This window comes from Typha angustifolia, chromosome 7 (genome assembly GCF_048772165.1).
Source record: "Typha angustifolia cultivar Huaian chromosome 7, ASM4877216v1, whole genome shotgun sequence".
Classification (NCBI taxonomy): Eukaryota; Viridiplantae; Streptophyta; class Magnoliopsida; order Poales; family Typhaceae; genus Typha; species Typha angustifolia.
The window spans coordinates 8,449,290-8,470,329 of record NC_133245.1 but is presented as its reverse complement, the minus strand read 5'-3'; positions in this window follow the sequence as shown (position 1 = coordinate 8,470,329).

Sequence of the window (21,040 nt, the reverse complement as noted above, 5' to 3'; positions counted from 1 at the left end):
TCGACCGCTTTTTGAAAACAATTCTGGATAAATGTCTCTAAACTGAAGTTCAATCAACAAACTGGAAACTCTTCAACGGCACCAAAGGTAAACTTTAGTCATACTCCTCGACAAAAGGTGAGTAGAAAATGGTTTGTTCCAACATACTTTCATTGCAGCATTCTAGGGCATATTCAACCCCATTGTAAATTTTTGCAAAAACCTAGAAGTGATTTCATTTATGGGATGAAAACAAAGACCATATGGGTCAAGAAAAGTGACTTGAAATGTTATGTTGTACATACTGCCTTAAAAGCTTTAAATTCTGACTTGTGGTATTTAGACAGTGGCTGTTCAAGACATATGTCAGGCGACAAATCCTTATTTTCTAATCTCAAAGAACATGAAGGGGGAGTTGTGACATTTGGAGATGGTAACTCATCTAAGGTAATAGGTAAAGGAAAGGTAAGTACTCTAGGTGTTCCTATTCTTGAAAATATTTTTTATGTTAAGGGCTTAAAAGCAAATCTACTAAGTATTAGTCAATTTTTTGATGAAGGTTATGAGATAAAATTCTCCAAAAATAATTGTACTATTCTAGATCATGATGGTAATGTTATATGTTTTGAATCTAGAACATCTGATAATTGCTATGTTGTTAAAACTTCACATAATCTGAAATGTAACAATGCAAAACATGCTAGAACTCCTATGAGTACAACTACCAAACTAGGAAAAGATTTGTTTACAAAACCTTTGGATTTATAGAGATTTGAGTATCTTCATACTTCTTTAGGGATTTGTGCTTTGGACTGATTTTATTGGGATATGTGTTCTTTTTAGTTTGCGAGTTTCTTTCGTTTCGTTTTTTTTAGGTTTTCTTTTACTCGAAAATTTTCTTTGGTTTTAGTTTTAGATTTGTCGAGAGTTTTTGTTATAAAAAAAATTTGATGCACTCCTAGATTCAATAATATACACTTGACATAAAAATATGATTTTTCTCTTGATTATGAGTTATTATAGTCAATTTTGTCATCTTGTAGTATATTGTATCAATTTTGATTTTGTCACTCCCTCGACTTCTATTATAATGAAACTAATTTTAATGCACTCATAACGTATGTGTATTCTTGAGTGAGCATGATATCATGAATTATTTTTTTAAATAGCTCACTATTAACCTTGATTTCCACAGTTTGACCTCATGCTTAGTCATCAAAAATTTGTTCATAAAAGATTAATAAAAAGGGTTACAATGAGTTAGTGTGAAAGCCGTCTTGTTTAGAGTCTAGTTTGACTCAGTACATTATTTGCAAATTTAAAAAAAAATGACATATGTGAATTTCTTCTTGCACATTGTTGATTTGTACTACAAGAAAATGGCTACTTACTCATGTGTGAAAGCCATCATTGCACATATATGTTTCAGTAAAAAAAATTACAGGAAAAATTCCTGTTATGTTATGGAGAATAAGTCGAAAAGTGCAAAATTTCAATACTAAGTCGGTTTGACTACTGTGTTGCATCATTGTTTATATAGGAAAGTTTGTTTAAGAAGATTGATTCATGTTATCTATGATCATCTTGCATATGCATATCGTTATGATCAATAAAGATTAATTTAAGTTTGAGTGATGCATTCGAATTGATTATAATATGCTTTTGATGATTTGATTGATCTGTGTATGACTTATTTCATTTGATTATCATATTCTATGTCTTGAATATATTTTGAAATTTGATACGATCACGCCTCGGGCTATGGAGCTCTGATACCAAATTGATACGATCTCCCCTTAGGCTAAGGTTCGATCTCTTCCAATTTCTTAATCTGGACTAGATCTGACACGAAACTTTGAAATAAGATCCCAAAATATGCCGCCGTCGGATCGACGTGAAATTTTGATATATTACAGCCTCGTAAAAGAGCTTTCCAACAAATCGGGGTTGGGGATCTCGAGATATCGTTCGTTTAGTGGACGAACATCAGGATGATCTGTTTTGGATCCGTGGATGGAGGCACGTGATCTTAGGTAACGGTGGATGGTGGAGGACCGACGTTAATGGGGTGGCACCGGTAAAAAGTGGTGGTGGAAGGGTTATGGTTGATGGAAGGGTTAGAGCAAGTGTTGGATAGATTGGAAGAAGGGGGAGGAGAGGGCCACCCCTAAGGTACTAGGGTGATTGGCCGGTCGAGGGAGGTTAGAAGCGGCGTCGCCGGGGATTGAGGGAACGGGAGCGAAGAAGGCGAAGGAGGCAGGGCAAAACTCAATCTCAATATTCAATAATCAATAATGACTTTGGTTGCCATCCACATCCTTTTAAAGGCTAACCAACAACTCAAAATTAGCCCTAAAAATACAATTTTTGCTGACCGCGTTCGAACTCGCCCGACCGCGTTCGAACGCATGATCGAACGCACCTCTCGGTATTTGCGAATGTGATGCAGGTATTCACAGTGCATTCGAACGCACCGCGTTCGAACACACAGTGCACTCTCTTCACCCACGTTCACAACCCCGTTCACAAACCACATTCGAACTCACTCCATCCGCGTTCGAACGCGACTTAAAGAAAACTTATTTTAATGGAAATTAAACACTAAAACATGAAATAAAAACACTCCTAAAGTGAATCCATGCTCGAGACGACGTCGGTGAAGTCCGAATCGTATCAATCCACCACGCTTCCGCAACCTTGTCCTCAAGGTTTGAAATTTGGGAAGCGATCTTTGAACTCTGACTCAAGCTCCTCCATGATATGATCTTCTGCATTGGTTCCCCACATATCTGAAGGTATAGGAAATGTTGGTGGTGAGAAAGAGGCAAGCTCACTCGTGTCCGGTTGGCGCGAAAGAGCATCGGTCGCTCGATTCTCAATCCCCTTTTTGTAGACTAATTCGTAGTCATACCCAAGGAGTTTCGTGACCCATCATTGTTGGGCTGGGGTGTGCACACGTTGCTCCATGAAGTAGGGTAAGCTACGCTGGTCCGTGCGGATAGTAAACCGTTGGCCAATTAAGTAGGGTCGCCATTTGGTGACGGCGTGTAGAATCACTAGCATTTCGCGCTCGTAGGTGGATAGCTGTTGCGATTGGTTTGACAATGCCTTGCTCATATACGCCACGGGTCTGCCCTCTTGCATCAAACTGCTCCAATGCTGATACGAACCCTCTTTTGGTGCTATGGCTCTGATACCAGCTTGTTACGATCCTTCCTCGGCTATAGGCTCTGATTCAAGATTAATACGATCTTACACGGAACTTTGAGATCAGATCCCGAAATATCCCGCCGTTGGATCGCTGTGAAATTGTGATATGTTGTAGGCCCGGAAAAGAGCTTTCCAACGGATCTAGTTTCAGGCGAATCGGAGTTGGGGATCTCGAGATATCGTTCGTTTAGTGGACGAACGTCAGGATACTCTGTTTTTGGATTCCGTGGATGAAGGCACGAAATCCTGGGTAATGGTGGATTGTGGAGGGCCGGTGTTGATGGGGTGGCACCGGTGTAAAAGTGATGGTGGAAGGGTTATGGATGATGGAAAGGTTAGAGATAGCGATGGATAAATTGGAAGAAGGGGGAGAAGAGGGCCACTCCTAAGGGACTAGGGTGATTGGCCTGTCGAGGGAGATTAGAAGCGGCGTTGCCGGGGAGATTGAGGGAACGGGAGCGAAGAAGATGAAGGAGGCAAGGCAAACTCAATTCTCAATAATCAATCATAATTTTGGTTGCCCTACACATACTTTTATAGGCTAACCAACAACTCAATCTTATCCTAAAACACAATCTTATCCTAAAACTCAATCTTATCCTAAAACACAATCTTATCCTAAAACTCAATCTTATCCTAAAACTCAATCTTATCCTAAAACTCAATCTTATCCTAAAACTCAATCTTATCCTAAGGTAAATCCAAACTCGAGACGACGTCGGTGAAGTCCGAATCGTATTAATCCACCACGCTTCCGCAACCTTGTCCTCAAGGTTTGAAATTTGGGAAGCGATCCATGATGTCTGTCTCTAGCTCCCATGTAGACTCGTCAGTAGGTTTGCCCAGCCACTCAATCAGCACTTCAGTCTCTAATCTGGATCCTTGGCGTCTTCTCCTACGACTTAGGACTCGAACCGGCTCATTGGAGCCATCTTCCTCCATTGGTTCGGGTAAGGTCGAACCCACTACATGGTTAGGCCCGATCTGGGCCTTCAATGCCGAGACATGGAAGACGGGATGTATCCTGGTTCCTTCAGGTAGGTCCAATCGGTAAGCTACTGGACCGATTCGTTGTAGCACTCGGTACGGACCATAGTACTTGTATCCCAACTTTTGGTTCAAAATTGGCCTCAATGTGGATTGTCGATACGGTTGAGCTCGAACGAACACCAATTGATCAACCTCAAATTCTCGCTCACGTCTGCCTTTGTCATGCGTTTGCTTCATGCGGTTTTGTGCTGTGGCTAGGTGAGTCTTGAGCCGTCTCAATGTTTCATCTCGATCAGCAAGCTCCAAGTCAAGCTCAGTCCTATCCGTCGCCGCGAGTCTATCGTAGGCACGCAAGACAGGGGGAGTGCGCCCATAAACCGCCTCAAATGGGGTCATGCCAATGCTTGAGTGATGAGCGGTATTGTATGACCACTCAGCCCAGGGAAGAAATTTGACCCAATCCTTTGGTCGATCCGCCACAAAGCATCGCAAGTATTGCTCTAGTCCATGATTCACCACCTCGGTTTGGCCATCCGTCTCGGGGTGATATGCTGAACTAAGATTGATTTGAGTCCCTTGCAATCTGAAGAACTCGGACCAAAACTCACTTATGAAGATGCGATCCCGGTCTGACACGATCGTCCTAGGCATCCCATGCAAGCGTGCCACTTCCCGAACAAAAATTTCAGCAACCCTTTTTGCTGAAAACGGGTGAGACAATGTTATGAAATGTGCATACTTGCTCAGTCTATCCACCACAACAAACACCACCGATTGTCCTCGAACTTCTGGCAGCCCCTCGATGAAGTCCATGGAGATATCCTCCCAAATACGCTCTGGTATCGGTAGTGGTTGCAGTAGCCCGCTAGGCTTGAGTGCCTCCGATTTGGCTCGTTGGCAGATTTGACATTCACGCACATACTTCTTCACGTCCGTCTTCATCCCAGTCCAAGTACAGTTTTGGGCCAGCCGCTTGTAAGTACGTAATACCCCTTCATGACCTGCTATAGGAGTATCATGGAAGTGTGCCATCAATAGCCTCCGTAGCTCTTCGTTTCGGGGTACCTTGATTCGCCCGTGCTCTAGTACTAACCCATTGCGCTCCTCGTGCTCGGGGTTGCTTGAGGGGTTCTCTCTCAACTCCTCCATGAGTCGGACCAGATCACTATCCTCTGCACTGGCTCTTCGTAGATCTGAAAAGAAAGGAAAAGTGGGTGCCGAGAAAGAAGCGAGCTCCCTTTCTTTTGGAAGTTCAAGCAGCGGTTTACTTCCATCCAACAACACTCTCTGATCATCTCTCCAAAAAGTCAATGTGAGGCTTGTAAAATCAAAGGTCACGGGCCCCAAGCTCCGAAGCCATTGGGTCCCTAAAACAATATCGGCACCTTGCAAGGCCAATGGATAAAGATCCAATGTGAAAGTTTGGCCTTGCACCTTCAATTCTGCACCTCCACAAATAGAATCTGCTCGCAAGGTGGTGCCATCTCCAATCGTCACATCGAACCCTTCCGTGGGTTCCGACTCGAGCCCAATCTTCCTAAGGAGCCTCATGTCAATGAAGTTGTGGGTGGACCCGGTGTCAATCAAGATTCTCACTGTGGTTTTCTTGATTACACCGTTCACCCGCAAGGTCTTTGGCGCGGCTGTCCCCGAATAGGCGTCGAGGGAGATTTCGGCCTTCGTGTCCTCCACGTGTTGTTGCTCCTCAACTTCTTCTCCTCGATGTCCAGCCACATCTGCACCTTCAGCTGCCATGGGTGGAAGATCGTGGCCTTTTCCTTTGAGTTGTAGCTTGGCAGGGAGCTGCAACGTCATCACCGGTGACGAAGCTGTCGTGGTCGACTGTCGATTGACCGAGGAGAATGGTAGAAGATCGCTGGAGGCCATATGCGATTTCTTCTTAGTTGCCGACTCACGGTGGTTGCAAAGGGAGCTGGTGAAAGGCAGCCCAAGTGTCGAAATTCGCGGTTTCGGATCATCTCCTTCACCACCGATGAGGATTCCTGATGAGGGATATCCAGCGACCAGGTGTGGCGTAGCCAGCACTTCGCGATTTGTCGACAAGGTCTCCGGTGCATGGGAAGATGTGGAGGTTCCGAGGGCTGCTACAATGGTTGCAGATCTCATTGTAGTTGGTGGCAGTTCGTTGCGGCTGACCATAGGTCGAGGTGTAGAATCTCGCTCTTGCTGGATAGCCGAACTTTCCCCTATTTTTGTGATGAACGGGGAGGCCGTGGAGGATGTTGGGTATGTTGTGGAGGGTTCCCAATGCTGTCTTGTGATTGCCTTGCTTGTTGAAAAAGGTTTCGTCCATGCCCGTATTTCCTGCATCATCTCCATCATTATTTGCTTGTTGATGGCAATCTGTTTGGAAATAGACCCCAACATGGATAGAACGCTAGGTTCTTCTGTATTCCTATTAGATCGAGTGATCGTCATTGGAAGCGCTTGTTCGAGGAACGGTGGCTCTGATACCAGCTTGATACGAACCCTCTTTTGGTGCTATGGCTCTGATACCAGCTTGTTACGATCCTTCCTCGGCTATAGGCTCTGATTCAAGATTAATACGATCTTACACGGAACTTTGAGATCAGATCCCGAAATATCCCGCCGTTGGATCGCTGTGAAATTGTGATATGTTGTAGGCCCGGAAAAGAGCTTTCCAACGGATCTAGTTTCAGGCGAATCGGAGTTGGGGATCTCGAGATATCGTTCGTTTAGTGGACGAACGTCAGGATACTCTGTTTTTGGATTCCGTGGATGAAGGCACGAAATCCTGGGTAATGGTGGATTGTGGAGGGCCGGTGTTGATGGGGTGGCACCGGTGTAAAAGTGATGGTGGAAGGGTTATGGATGATGGAAAGGTTAGAGATAGCGATGGATAAATTGGAAGAAGGGGGAGAAGAGGGCCACTCCTAAGGGACTAGGGTGATTGGCCTGTCGAGGGAGATTAGAAGCGGCGTTGCCGGGGAGATTGAGGGAACGGGAGCGAAGAAGATGAAGGAGGCAAGGCAAACTCAATTCTCAATAATCAATCATAATTTTGGTTGCCCTACACATACTTTTATAGGCTAACCAACAACTCAATCTTATCCTAAAACACAATCTTATCCTAAAACTCAATCTTATCCTAAAACACAATCTTATCCTAAAACTCAATCTTATCCTAAAACTCAATCTTATCCTAAAACTCAATCTTATCCTAAAACTCAATCTTATCCTAAGGTAAATCCAAACTCGAGACGACGTCGGTGAAGTCCGAATCGTATTAAATGCCCTCACCCGAAGCGTCGCATTCCACCACAAAAGGCTTGCCGAAATCCGATAGTGCTAGAACCGGAGCTGTAGACATAGCTGTCTTCAAGGCTTCGAAGGCCTCCGTTGCTTTGCCCGTCCATTGAAACCCACCTTTTCTAAGTAAGGAGGTCAGCGGGGCAGCAATTTTGCCATAGTTGGCAACGAACCGCCGATAGTACCCCGTCAACCCAAGGAATCTCCTCAATTCCCGCTGATTAGTAGGAATCGGCCAGTCCACCATATTCTTGATCTTGCTTGGATCGGCTTCCACTCCTTTTGCTGAGATTATATGCCCCAAGTACTCCACGCGTGACTCTCCCCAAAGACACTTGCTCATCTTGACTTTTAACTGGTTTTGTCGCAAGATATTTAATACCTTCCGTACGTGCCGCAAGTGCTCACTCCAATTCCTGCTATATACTAGAATATCGTCAAAGAAGACGAGCACGTACCGACGCAAAAGTGGGCGGAAAAGGTCATTCATAAGCCCTTGGAAGGTGGCCGGTGCATTGGTGAGTCCAAACGGCATGACTTGGAACTCATAGTGGCCATCGTGAGTTCGAAATGCTGTTTTGTGCACATCTTCAGGATCGACTCGGATTTGATGGTACCCCGCCCTTAAGTCAAGTTTGCTGAAGTAGGCTGACCCTGTGAGCTCATCCAGCAACTCCTCGATCACCGGTATTGGATACCAGTCCTTGACAGTAATTGTATTCAAGGCTCGGTAGTCGACGCAAAACCGCCAACTCTCGTCTTTCTTCCGAACCAGCAGCACCGGCAACGAGTAGGCACTTCTACTTGGTTGAATAATCCCTTGTTCGAGCATTTCCTCCACCAATTTACTGATCTCTTCCTTCTGGACATGCGGGTACCGATAGGGCCGGACATTTGCTGGTTTAGCCCCTAGAATGATCTGGATGCGATGGTCATGCCGACGGGTCGGCGGTAGTGATCGGGGTTCCTCGAAGAGATCCTGGAACTCGTGCAGCAGCTCTTGCATGTCAGCGGCTATTCTCCTTGGTGATGGATGTTCTCGTTCAGCAACAGCCATTTGCAATAGTAGAGCTCGGTCCCCTGCACTAGGAAAGCCCACAAGTGGTTGCAATGTCGGCCCTTGCCGTGGTTGATTTCCATCCAGCAGCACCTTTCGACCATTTCTTCGAAATGTCAGAGTGAGGCTTGAGAAATCAAATGTTATGGGCCCCAAGCTTTGAAGCCATTGAGTTCCCAAAACGATGTCGGCACCTCGCAAGGCCAATGGATAAAGATCCAATGTGAAAGTTTGGCCTTGCACCTTCAATTCTGCACCTCCACAAATAGAATCCGCTCGCAATGTGATGCCATCTCCGATCGTCACATTGAACCCTTCCGTGGGTTCTAACTTGAGCCCAATCTTTCTAAGGAGCCTCTTGTCAATGAAGTTGTGAGTGGACCCGGTGTCAATCAAGATTCTCACTGTGGTTTTCTTGACTACACCGTTCACCCGCAAGGTCTTTGGCGCAGCTGTCCCCGAATAGGCGTGGAGGGAGATTTTGGCTATCATGTCCTCCACGGGTTGCTCCTCAACTTCTTCTCCTTGATGTCCAGCCACATCTGCACTTTCAGCTGCAAACTCATCCTCATCTTCCTCCAATCCATCGATTAGCATCACCGATCCCATCGGTTTAGCGCAGCGATGCCCGGGTACAAACTTCTCATCACAACGGAAGCATAGGCCCTTGGCTCTTCTTTCTTCTACTTGGGTAGGTGTGAGTGCTCGTCTTGGAACTCTAGGTGCATACTTCACATCTTGGGATGGCTTCAAAGGTGCTCGAGGAGGTACCACTGTAGCAGCAACTCTTGGTACTCCGGTGATGTTTCCTGCCGTTACGGTTGGTTGGGATTGATTGCGGCTTCCTTGGCTTGTCCAACTCTACTTCAGGTGTATTTTCATGGCCCTATGTTTGTCTTCCATAAGCACCGCATCTTCGAAGGCCTCCTTTAAGGTTCTAGGCCTTAAAGCCCTCACATCGGCTTGTATGTCACCCCGCAGCCCGGAGATAAAGGTGCTGCGAAGTTGCTGATCCGTCCATGGTGGATGACATCGGCTACTAATCCTCTCAAATTCTTCTTGGTATGCCCCAACCGTAGTCTTTTACACTATTTTTGAGAGGAGAGCATCAAAGCCTTCATACCCCGATGCTCCAAATCGCCGTGTGATATCGGCGCAAATTTTACCCTAAGTTTCGATGGCCTCTATGGCATTGGCTGCTCGAAACCAATGAAGCGCCGCATCCTCAAGGTGGAAGCTCGCAAGCGTCACCTTGTATTCTTCCGCCGTACCTTGATATGCAAAGAATTGCTCCGCCCTATATAACCAATCGATCGGATCGCCACCTTTGAACTTGGGGAATTCGAGACGCACGACTTATCCACGGATGCCATTGTCTCGTTCCGGATCATGTCCAAGTCCTTGTCTAACCGGGGGAGGATGCACCATGAAGGGTTGATGATCCCTCCTTCGGTTTTGATTCACTCGCCTTGGTTCCGGATCGTGTTGACCTGCCTACGGATCTTGATCTCCAAGGTGGTCTCCATAGTGGTTTGCTCGTCGGATGGGTTCACCTGCAACTGGACCTGGTGTAACCATCCTTGCTTGCCTCTGCCCATAGGGTGGTGGTAGTAGCGGCTCTTGTGGTTGCAAAGGCTGAACCGGTGGTGGTGGGTTCAAGGGGGTGGACTCGCGTCGTGGGGTCGATGGTGCTTTCCCGTTCGCCATTGCTTCTCTTGTCGCCCGTAGTTCCCGCATCATTTCCATCATCATTTGATTATTGATGGTCATTTGCTTAGAAAGAGACTCCAACACGGTTTGAACGCTAGGTTCTTCCGTATTCCGATTAGATCGGGCGGTTCCGTGGGTGGAAGTCCCTGCAACCGTTTCTCTCTCCTCTATTGGGAGAATCTCTTCTTCATCATCTCACCATGCAGCCATGGATCTGGTGGTCGTCATAGGAAGTGCTTGTCCGAGGAACAGTGGCTCTAATATCAAGCTTGATACGATCATGCCTTGGGCTATGGAGATCTGATACCAAATTGATACGATCTCCCCTTAGGCTAAGGTTCGATCTCTTCCGATTCTTAGATCTGGACTAGATCTGGCATGGAAATTTAAAATAAGATACCAAAATATGCCGCCGTCGGATCGATGTGAAATGTTGATATGTTGTAGCCTCGTAAAAGAGCTTTCCAACAAATCAAGCTTTAGGTGAATCGGGGTTGGGGATCTTGAGATATCATTCGTTTAGTGGACGAACATCAGGATGATCTGTTTTGGATCCGTGGATGGAGGCACGTGATCCCAGGTAATGGTGGATGGTGAAGGACCGACATTAATGGGGTGACATCGGTAAAAAGTGGTGGTGGAAGGGTTAGGGCAAGTGTTGGATAGATTGCAAGAAGGGGGAGGAGAGGGCCACCCCTAAGGGACTAGGGTGATTGGCCGGTCGAGGGAGGTTAGAAGCGGCGTCGCCGGGGATTGAGGGAACGGGAGCGAAGAAGGCGAAGGAGGCAAGGCAAAACTCAATCTCAATATTCAATAATCAATAATGACTTTGGTTGCCATCCACATCCTTTTAAAGGCTAACCAACAACTCAAAATTAACCCTAAAAATACAATTTTCGTCGACCGCGTTCGAACGCATGATCGAGTGCGCCTCTCGGTATTTGCGAACGCGATGCAGGCATTCACAGTGTGTTCGAACGCACCGCGTTCGAACGCACAGTGCACTCTCTTCACCCACTTTCACAACCCCGTTCACAAACCGCGTTCAAACTCACTCCATCCGCGTCCGAACGCGACTTACAAAAAACTTATTTTAATGGAAATTAAAAACTAAAACATGAAATAAAAACACTCCTAAAGTGAATCCATGCTCGAGACGACGTCGGTGAAGTCCGAATTGTATCAAAATTCTAGAAATGCATCTCCAAAAATATTTTTGATTTGTTTTAGTTTAAATTAATAAATAAAAAAAGGGGCGTTCGAACGCAGATTTTTGAGTTCGAACGCGATGACTGGCGCGTTCGAATGCGCAGACTGGTGCGTTCGAACGCACTCGTGGGTTCTTTAAATACTGCGTCCGAACCCAAGGGTTTCATCTTCCATTTTTCAAACCCTAAAAACCCTTCATTTTCCCCTTCTCAAATCTTCAAGATCTTGGTGTTTTTCATCTAATTTTTCACTTCAAATCCTTTTAGAGGGTAGTTCTCCTCCGGATCTAGCATCTTTCGGCCGAATCTTTGAGTTTTTCTTCACTTTTGCTAGGTATGATCATCAATCATTTTCCTATTTTTTTATTCAATAAAGTTGCTTTATCTTGATTGATTTTGTACGTTTTCATGTTTTGATCACGTTAATGTTAACACCTTGATGTTTCTTGTGAGATTGAACGTGATATCTTTGAGTTTTCAAGAGAACGATGGGTTTCATTTAGGGCCTTCATGGTTTCTAAAATATTTTGGAATTCTTGCTATTTTTTTGTTTGCTTTGGGCATGTATTGAATTTTGCAACTTGTTTCTTTCTCAAGAATGTTTAAAAAAGCGACAGTGACCAAGAAACCAAGGCCGCCTTTGTCACCGTCTTCGGCTCCAAAATTTTCTTCATCAATGGCTGCCGGGCGCTACAAACATAATTTTGGCACTCGTCCTGTTATCTGTGAAAGACCCGTGGTTATTTCTAATTTTGCTGAATTGGGGATTGAACAGATCTTTACTGAGCGTGGATGGTTATCTGTGTGTCGAATGAGCGGGACTGCTTATATGGAAGTTGTTCGGGAATTTTTTAGTAATGCCACGGTTTTAGTAATGCCGTGGTGTGTCTGTATACTTGGACTCAGATGTTATTCGCACTGAACTTCGTCTTCCTGATGGTGAGTTCCAGTATCCAACGTCTGCTCCACTTCCTGATGTCAATGAATATGCTGGTACTGTACTGATCAAAGGGGAACGTTGGAAGGGAAACATGATGCCGCATGCGAAGCTGACATCCGTGGCTCGCATGCTTCACCTTTTTTGTCTATACAATGTCACCCCCAAGACTCGACATTCCAGTATTAGTCTGGATCGTGTGTTTCTTCTTCATGCGATGTTATTTGGAGTCTCTATTGATTTGGCTGCTGTGATTTATGATTCGATTCTTACAGCTGCACAGAAATAAGCACCTTGTGAGGGGTTACCGTTTGGCATCTTTATTACAAATTTGTGCACTCAGAGTGGGGTGTGTGTGGATGTTTCAAAAACTTTCCTTACTTTGCAAAAACCGTTGGATCGGATTACTCTTAAGCGGAGTCAAGCTCACGACTAGTCGTCTCCTCTCAAGCCATCCTCTTCTGCCGCTGGTCTTTCATCGCACCTCGACAGTTCTGATGATAGCTTTGACGATGACTCATCTCACACTGAGGGGGAGTTACCACAGTACTCTGACCGTTTCGATCAGCTTAGTACTCAAGTGTAGGATCTTCATTCGGTAGTGAATGATTTATGAACTGAGCAAGCTCGTCAGGGGACTGTTCTTGACTCTGTGTTGACGATTCTTCATCGTTAGTTTCCTCCGAGTTCCTAGTCTTTGGCATTTGTGTCAAAAAGGGGGAGAGTGTCTAGGTGTCTAGGTGTGTAGGGGGAGTATGGGCATAGGGGGATTTTATTAGAGTCGGAGTTTATGAGAGTGTTTAGAGTCTTTAAAACTTTGTTTATAACTTTGCTTGAAGTAATGTGAACTTTGTCCGTGAATTTTGTCTACTTAAGTACTTTTGAACTTATGCTCCATTGATAACTTGTGTTTGGATTGTTTATTCATTTCAAGTTATTTTCACTTGATCTTGGATTGGTATATGTTTATTTGCAAGGATTGATATGCAAAATATTCTAGACTTGTTGATTGCTCAGTTTGAAGTCTTTGTAATATCTTGTAACCTAGGTGTTTTGTCACAAATTGCCAAAGGGGGAGATTATTAGGTTTTTAATTGTTGGCAATTATGTACAAAATATTCTAAGTATATTTTTTACATGTATATGAGCTTTACACAAGTCTAGAATATCTCTGGTTTGAAGAATTGCAAGTTTATTGGAGAAAAGCTGTTGAGTTCACATCGCGTTCACAAACGCGTTCAAACGCGGGTACTACGTTCACACAGATAGAGAGCCGCATTCACAAATGCGTTCGAACGCGGGTACTGCGTTCACACAGACCGAGAGCAGCGTTCACAAACGCGTTTGAACACGGGTACTACGTTCACACAGACTGAGAGCTATGTTCACAAACGCGTTCGAACGCAACCTGAAGAATTCAAGCTGTCGCGTTCGAACGCACTCGAGCCCGTTCGAACGCACCTGAGATTAAGTCATGCCGTTCGAACGCACCCGTGCCGCATTCGAATACACCAACAAAGTTTAAGAATATTGGACTTTCTTGAGTACGGATAAGACTCGGATTTGGCTCTATCTTGAAGATCATATATAAGGATTGTAATGCCCTATCTCTAGGGTGGTTGAAGAAGATTATTGAAGGAGACTTCTTGAGGCTACATCGGTTCTTCAACAAACAAGGTTCTACTCATCTACAAGAATTTAATCTTTCGTCTTAAGGGCTATCTAGACGAAAGATCAATCTCGAGGGCTATTGAGATTGGACTTCAATCACAAGAAGCAGTGAATCGTGGGTTCTAGCGATCAAGACTGAGAGGAACAAAGTCGTTTGGATCGACGGGTTGTTTTGTGAGTTAGTCTTGTAATTGCTACTATCATAGTGATTGGTTTTGATCCGAGTTTGGATCCGTGGTTTTTTTTCCCGTTTTGGGTTTTTCCACGTTAAAATCTTGGCGTTCATCTCTACTTTCGTTTTTAATATTTCTTCTGACTTTTACTTAAGCGAATGAATGATATCATTGCCTAAAAGTTAGATACATACGTATGTCTAGGGGTTTTTTCAGATCTAACAAGTTGCTGCCATAATCTAGAGGTAAATCTAGGGTCCCGATTTGAGGTGATAGACACAAGAGCCCCGTGGCGAGCGAAGATCTCATCTCGAAATAAGGTAGCCCACTGCTCCATGGAATCTGTGATGTTAACTGGAAGAAAATGAGCAGACTTGGTCAACCGATCAACAATTACCCATATGGAATCTTTCTTCTTTATAGTCTTCGGCAGCCCAACCACAAAATCCATAGTAATATTCTCCCATTTCCACTCAGGAATGGGTAGAGGTCTAAGAGTCCCTATAGGTCTTTGGTGCTCAATTTTTATCCACTAACATGTCAGGCATTGGGATACAAACTCTGCTATGCTCCTCTTCAGTCATGGCCACCAAAAAGACCTAGGAACATCATGATACATCTTCGTCTCCCCAGGGTGGACGTTGTAAGAAGTCTGATGAGATTCCTCCAAAATTTTCTTTTGGAGTTCACTCACATTTGGCACACAAAATCTATCTCCAAACCTCAAGGTTCCCGTATCATCAATACAAAAACCTCCTTTGCCCGAACCTTGCACTTGCTGAATTATCTGCAGAAAGTGAGGATCCTCCACCTGTGCAGTTCGAATCCTCTCCGCTAGAGTCGGTCTCACCACCAAATGAGCAAAAAGTCCTGAGCTCGCTCTGCTGGAAATAATAGGAATATCAATCCTCTGCAGATCCTTTAAGATGCCCTCCTGCTGGGTGATCAAACAAGCTAAGTTGCCTGTAGACTTCCGGCTCAAGGCGTTAGCTACCATATTTGCCTTTCTTGGATGATAGCTAATAGTGCAGTCATAATCATTTACCAATTCAAGCCATTTGCGTTGCCTCAAGTTCAGCTCATTTTGGGTGAAAAGGTACTTCAAGCTTTTGTGATCAGTAAAAATCTTACACTTCTCCTCATAAAGATAGTTCCTCCAAATTTTCAATGCAAAGACCACTGCTGCTAGCTCTAGGTCATGAGTGGGGGATAATTACGCTCATAATCTTTGAGTTGCCGTGAAGCATAAGTGACAACTCTGCCCTCCTGCATCAAAACACAGCCCAGGTCCATGTGTGAGGCATCACAGTAGACCTGATATCCCACTCCACTACGAGGCACTATGAGAATAGTGCAGAAGTAAGTCTCCTCTTCAGCTCCTGGAAGCTTTCTTCACAATCATCCGTCCACACAAAACGCTAGTCCTTCCGAGTCAGCCTGGTAAGAGGACTCGAGATTTTTGAAAATCCCTACACAAAGGGCCGATAATATCCAACTAGCCCAAGAAAACTGCGCACCTCTGCCACGGTGCTTGGCTGCTTCCAACCCAAGATTGCTATGATCTTGGATTGGTCAACTCGAATGCCTTCTCCTGACACCACATGCCCTAGAAACACCACCTCGTTCAACCAGAACTCACATTTTGAAAACTTGGTAAACAACTTTTCTTTCCTCAAAGTCTCTAGTACTAACTGAAGATGTTCCTCATGCTCCTGCTCTGAGGTTGAATATATCAAAATATCATCAATGAAGACCACAACAAACCGATCTAAGAATGGACGAAAGACTCGGTTCATTAGGTCCATGAAGACAGCTGGAGCATTAGTTAGCCCAAAAGGCATAACCAAGAACTCATACAAAACATAGCGAGTGCGAAAAGCAATTTTGGGGACATCCGCTTCCCTAATCCTCAGCTGATGATATCCAGACCTTAGATCAATCTTCGAAAAGACCCGAGCTCCATGCAACTGATCAAAAAGGTCCTCAATATGAGGTAGTGGATATTTGTTCTTTACTGTCAGCTGGTTCAATTGCCGATAATCAATGCAAAGATGAAGAGTGCCGTCTTTCTTCTTAACAAAGAGAACTGGAGCTCCCCAAGGTGATGAACAAGGCCTGATAAATCCTCGATCCAGCAAATCATCAATCTGTCCTCTAAACTCCTCCATTTCTTTTGGAGCCATGCGATAAGGAGTCTTGGAGACTGGTCCTGCTCCTGGAATCAAATCAATGGTGAACACGACTCCCCTATCTGGTGTATAGAAAGTCCTCTCCTCCAAGGTAGGCCGTCGTGTAGATCCTTCGCTACTAGTGCTGCCTGAAACCACTACTGGCTTCCCAGTGCTGACAGATGGTGATGCCTTACTAGGTCCACCCGAACTTTGTGAGCCAAATCTGCTCGGAGCTGCACTAGAACTGGCACCACCAGCATAGGGGTGAAACCTCGATCGATAAGATCCAGAGGGTCTACTCCAACTCGAACCACCTCCTCGCGGAATAAGCCTCAATAAGCCTCAATAAGCCTCTAGGAATACAAGTCCAACACAAACTTTAAAACATAAATACCCTCACAGGGGTTAAGTCCAACTAAAAATAATAGAATAAACAAATACTAAAATAGAGGAATGAATCTGCTACTTCTTGATATCCGCATCCTCCAAAATCAACTCTGAAATATTTTCACCAAAATGGCGGTGAGCACGGGGCCCAGCAAATAAAATCCAATAATAATCTAAGAATATTACATGATAAATAAAAAAAATGCAACTCATAACATGTCAGGGAAAGTGTACATTATGACTTTTAATAACTTTCATCATTATAGCTCATTTTACATAGAAATCTACACAGAAATCGAGTCACAATAACATATCTCACAAAGCACCATAAAAATCGAGAGAGACTAGTCAACCAGCGGTATTATCGCCCATACATGCCTGGCGACGCTGTATATGACCGGTTGTCTATGGCCATCAGACTAAGGACCCCAGTCCTAGGCCCATCAACACCGCTCTAGTAATTATCGCACAGAGCGAAATCATCACATATGGCTGATAAGAGCACATAGCTCGATAGACGCCTTGACCCTACGTCCTCGGGTACCGCTAGAACTACAATCCCTACCTCTCAATCATCTTTTCTAATATCATACTAGTTTAGTCTTCAACTAGGGCAGTGTAATCACCTGAATGCTCTACCAGTTACCGACCTCAGGTGTAGATCGCTAATATAATATTATATAATATACACTCTACCCTTAACCCCGGGTTGAGTGGGTGAAAGGGCACTGCCTAGCTGGGACTTGACTAATAGTGATACGTGCACGTGGTGCCATGACCTCTATTATTTATTTAACATAATCATCACATTAACAGATATTATAAACAAGCATAGAGTCTATCATACATATGCATTAAGTGATGAATAATGCAAGTACGAATTGACATGTAATTAAATACAAATATGAAAAGTCATATAATTTTCACAAGTAAAAAAATGACATTTAATTAATACAGGTAAGAAATGACATAAGTATGCATTTTTCATAGACTATTATAGAATTCTACTCGCTTGGAATATTTCTGGAATCCGTCTTACTCTCCTAATCAGTCGGCCCTTCTTAAATTTCAAGATCCTTCCCGCACAATATCGAATCTGAGGATCGAGATGAGGGGGTTTTGGTTGATTGCCGGTGCTCCGGTGACTTGCTGCTCGCGACGAGAACTTCGGCGGCTCGGGAGAGAAAAGAGAGAAGGGAAGAGAGAAGGGAAGAGCGAAGAAGAGGAAGTTGCAAAGAAGGGAAACTCGAGGGAAAGGAGTGGAGATTAAATAGAGAAGAGGTGGAGAGGGCAACGGAGTGGAGTTAACTCCACTCCGGCGCACTTCTCTCCCACCTCTCACAACTGACTGCGAGAGGTGGGGGAGGGGGAAGAAGGAGTCAGCGCACACGCCAAGCACGTGCGCTGTGGTTAGAGTGCATGCGCATGGCGCGTGCGCCAACATTTTTTTTTTAATACGGGTGTTACACTTAGGGACGAGAGGGGATGATCGGATGTAGGGAAGGGTCATGACAGCATTAACCGCGATTGAGAACGAGGCTCAGCGATAAAGAATGACATCGTACAATAGGGAGGAGTCGAGGGAGAAGAGTCTTGTGCCAAAGCTAATTCATTCAATTCTATTCCATTCATGCCTAAGATACAAGCCATAAGATCCTATATATAGAGAATAAAATTAATATGACTGGGATTGGACCTAGTTATCTCAGGCTGAGTTTCTTTTGTTTTCTTTCCAGAATAAATTTTTTTCTGATGGTCGCATTCAAACGCTTGCATACATTAACAATACAGAGGACGTGTTTAGCGCGTTCGATATGCATTCGAATGCCCCTGATCAAACGCTTGCATACGTTCGCAAATACAATAAATGTATTTAGCACGTTCAAACACGCTCGACCGCGTTTGAACGCGATTGATGAATCTACACTCTTTCTTGGACTTTCTTTTGACTTTTATGTTTGTTAGGGTAGCCTCTAAATATGTGGAAGGCAATCTTATGATCATTATTGAGTGAATTGAGTTTCTTCCCCAAATCTTCTCTTTTCCTTCTCTTTTGTTCCTCCCACCACGGCTATGCCGTCTCTAATCTCCTCGACTAGCCTATCCCTCTAGACCATTAGGAAAGGCCCTCTTCTTCCTCTTCTTCTTCTTTCTTTATACCCAAATATTTCCCATTGAATCAAGATCACATCAAAAATATAAGAGCCCTAAACAAACTTAACTAAACTAGTAGACTCCTTATCCTTCTTGGATTAGACCTTCCTTTCGTTGATAGAGTATGAATTTAAAGAAATTAATTTTGAATATGAAAGTTGTAGATCATGAGGTCATTAGATCTTGAAAAAATATATCCCTAGACACACGTATGTATCTAACCCTAGGCAATGATATTTCTCGTTCGCTTAAGTAAAAGTCCGAAGAAATATTAAAAACGAAAGTAGAGATGAACGTCAAGATTTTAACGTGGAAAAACCCAAAACGGGAAAAAAAACCACGGATCCAAACTCGGATCAAAACCAATCACTATAATAGTAGCAGTTACAAGACTGACTCACAAAACACCCCGTCGATCCAAACGACTTTGTTTCTCTCAGTCTTGATCGCTAGAACCCACGATTCACTGCTTCTTGTGATTGAAGTCCAATCTCAGTAGCCCTCGAGGTTGATTTTTCGTCTAGATCACCCTTAAGACGAAAGATTAAATTCTTGTAGATGAGTGGAACATTGTTAGTTGAAGAATCGATGTAGCCTCAAGAAGTCTCCTTCAATAATATTTCTTCCACTACCCTAGAGTTAGGATTTCATAATCCTTATATATGATATTCAAGATAGAGCCAAATCCGAGTCTTATCTGTACTCATGATCTTCAAGATAGAGACAACTCCGAGTCTTATCCGTACTCATGATCTTCAAGATAGAGCTAAATCTGAATCTTATCCGTACTCATGAAAGTCCAATATTTTTAAACTTTGTTGGTGCGTTCGAACGGGCTCGAGTGCGTTCGAACGCGACAGCTTGAATTCTTCAGGTTGCGTTCGAACGCGTTTGTGAACACGGCTCTCTGTCTGTGTGAACGCAGTGCCCGTGTTCGAACGCGTTTGTGAACGCGGCTCTCTGTCTGTGTGAACGCAGATTTCGCGTTCGAACTCGTTTGTGAACGCACCGCGATCGAACTCGTTTGTGAACGCAGCTCTCTGTCTGTGTGAACGCAGTGCCCGCATTCGAACGCGTTTGTGAACGCGGCTCTCTGTCTGTGTGAACGCAGATTTCGCGTTCGAACTCGTTTGTGAACGCACCGCGTTCGAATGCGTTTGTGAACGCGGTGTGAACTCAACAGCTTTTCTCCAATAACCTTGCAATTCTTCATACCAGAGATATTCTAGACTGGTGTAAAGCTCATATACATGTAAAAAATACACTTAGAATATTTTGTACACAATTGCCAACAAATAAAAACCTAACAATCTCCCCCTTTGGCAATTTGTGACAAAACACCTAGGTTACAAGATATTACAAAGACTTCAAATTGAGCAATCAACAAGTCTAGAATATTTTGCACATCAAGCCCTGCAAATAAACATATACCAATCCAAGATCAAGTGAAAATAACTTGAAATGAATAAACAATCTAAACACAAGTTATCAATATAGCATAAATTCAAAAGTACTTAAGCAGACAAAGTTCACAGTTACTTCAAGCAAAGTTCAAAAGTACTTAAGACTCTCATAAACTCCCCCTATGCACATACTCTCCCTACACACCTAGACACCTAGACACTAAGACACTCTCCCCCTTTTTGACACAAATGCCAAAGACTAGGAACTCGGAGGAAACTGACGATGAAGAATCGTCAACACAGAGTCGAGGTAGGTGAAGAAGGCGGCCTTGGTTTCTTAGTAACTGTAGCTTTTTTAGGCATTCTAGAGAAGGAAAAAAGTCGCAAGATTCAACATATGCCCAAAGAATACAAAAAAAATCCAAAAATTCTAGAAACCATGATAACCCTAAGTGAAATCCATCTTCCACTTAAAAATGCAAGTTATCATGTTCAATCGCATAAAAAACATCAAGATATTAACTTTAACGTGATCAAAACTTGAAACTACACGAAATCAATCAAGATCAATAGACTTTGGAGATGCACTTCTAGAAATTCAAAATACATTCAAGACATAGAATATGACAATAAAATGAAATAAGTCATACACAGATCAATCAAGTCATCAAAAGCATATTATAATCAATTCTAATGCAT